The 2,339-nt window shown below is 24.7% G+C and overlaps 1 long non-coding RNA gene across 2 annotated transcripts in view; it reads left to right on the top strand.

Annotated features, from left to right (window-relative positions):
* Window positions 1-635: 635 nt before the first annotated feature.
* LOC102594032 (uncharacterized) overlaps window positions 636-2,339 on the top strand; it is a 10,855-nt gene continuing 9,151 nt past the window's right edge. Inside the window, exons 1-3 of one of the 2 annotated variants that reach the window (XR_367943.2) lie at window positions 636-844; window positions 1,532-1,618; window positions 1,802-1,894. This is a non-coding gene — a long non-coding RNA (uncharacterized lncRNA). The remainder of the gene's footprint in view (window positions 845-1,531; window positions 1,619-1,801; window positions 1,895-2,339) is intronic. The other variant, XR_001474467.1, reaches the window with a different exon arrangement.

The raw sequence follows: 2,339 nt of genomic DNA on the forward strand, positions 1-2,339 counted from the left end.
AGAGAAGAGGAGAAAATGCCTCTGTCTTAATATTATAAACGGGTATATGTACCCACGCGTTGCGTGGATATTATAAAATGTTAAAAAGGTAAAATTTAAATGTAATTTTTTAATTTATTATAAAAAGATTAATTAAATATTTAAGATAAGGAACATATATTACAAAAATAATAAGGATAAAGTACTATAATTTTTTTTTAAATATATGAAAAATAGATAAAACTTTGATTGAATATTTAAAATTTGCTTTGCGTCACGTTATTTAGGACGTTTGAAAGAAAGCAATCCATGCTATATTAAAGTACGTTAAAAAGTTTTATAAATTAAAATAATGCACAACTTAAATATTATAATATACTTGATAGAAAAAAAAATGTGAAAAAATATTTAAAAAATTAATAGCAAGTGTAATTTTAAAAATAATTAATAAATAATTTAATAATTTAATAATGAAATAAAGTAATATGTGACAAAGAAACGACTTCTTAGGAATATTGATGCGCGTGCCTTCAGAATTCATTTATTGCAAGTCATTTATGTTTGTACGCGTCTCTGTATGTATTTATTTGTTTAATTAAAATATGGCAATATCAGTGCATTTGGAAAAAATAAAATATAATATACTTTTGGACAACCCACCAAAGTACAAAAATGTATGGACAAAAAGGAATATATTGGTCTAGTTGAAAAGTAAAAAAAACAAAATGGCTCTTTGGAAGGAGACCAAAACATGAACTGATAGAAGATAATTTTCCAGATTTGGAAGGTGAGTTCCATATTTCGAGTATGGATGGACAAAGTTAATATAGGGCTTCTATAAGCTTCTATGTGGATTTTAATAAGTGTAAGTGTTTTTATTTTTTGTTTTTTTTTAAAAATAATTTTTCGATTGGAATTATCAGTTGGGTTCTATGCATTTTTTGGTGTTGCAAAAGGTTAGCATGCTGATTTGAAGTTTAATGGATTAGGAATTCTCTTTAATATGAATACGTCATAATAAATTTGGTATAAATTTTTCCCTAACTCATCGTGTGAACAACAAATTTAGAAAATACTTAGGAGAGAATTTTTAAAGCAGCCTATGGTTAATGGATATGGAATATATGATTTTGAGCATAGTTGTAGTCAGATCTAGCTTCGTTTCGGTATTCAGATCTAGGCTCGTTTAGTCAACCATTGAATATTTTTTGCAATGGTGATTATATTTTATTTTTTATTTTTAAAATTCACCATGAAAAATGATAAATCTGATTGAATTTTATTTGATTCCAGCTAATTATTGTTGTGGAGTAATTTTGGTGAGATTTTTCTTATGCCATCTCCTGTAGATATATTTTTTGTAGATCTTAAATTATTTGGGAATATGCTAAGGTGCTGTATAATATTTTAAAATAAAAATATGTAATAAATTACTACATGCATACTATAAAATAGTGTTAATAAGCTTATGTTGAAGCAGATTTTGTTTTTTATATTGGTGATTGTTCTCTTCTTTTATTATATAATTTTTAAATTTTCTTTGCAATGTCAGGTGATATCTGTACTTTTCTCATCTTTGTATCTTTGAGCATTAAAGTGAGAGTTGATGATGATAAATTTGAGTATGTTGCATAAAAAGGTAAATGATTATTTAAATATTTTAATTTGGGAAGATATATCTTTAATAAACCAATATGTAAGTAAGATATTCAATTTTCGTATATATCCGTTTCTTTCTCACCAATCTATATATTGTAAATAAAAATATTTATTTTGGTGTAAAATTTTTATACTAATTTGTTGAATTGTTTTGTAATTTCAGTTTTGTAGATGGTGTAGAAGGTGTTTATGGGAAGAAATTGTATCTGCAAGTTTATTGATAGCAAAGTTCAGTTATTATAGTGAGTTACTTAAGGTTAGTACCTATGTACTATTGCATATATATTTCTAAGTAAATTTACCTTTTTTTTTGCTATGTGTTTATTAAGTTGTATCTGTTTAATGTTAACCTAATAGGTTACAATACATAAGTATTGAAACTTTAAAGAATAATATTATGAGTATATGTATATGTTATAGATTATATTTCTAAAAGTTAATTAGAAATTGAATACACATTACATTGTAATGACATATTTACGTACGAAAGAGTTTAAGTATCTCTGATTAAATAACTTTATTTGAACTTAGTTAGATATACATTGAGCTGATATAGCTTTTAATGTATTGTAACAGAGAGCTGTTGGTATGGTAAAAAAAAATTTAAAAAGTTTTACACATAAAGACAACCATACACTGGTAAAGAAACATCAAAACACATAATACTATGATATAAATGAAAATACTATTTCTTATTGAGT

This window comes from Solanum tuberosum, unplaced genomic scaffold (assembly GCF_000226075.1).
Source record: "Solanum tuberosum cultivar DM 1-3 516 R44 unplaced genomic scaffold, SolTub_3.0 scf00203, whole genome shotgun sequence".
Classification (NCBI taxonomy): Eukaryota; Viridiplantae; Streptophyta; class Magnoliopsida; order Solanales; family Solanaceae; genus Solanum; species Solanum tuberosum.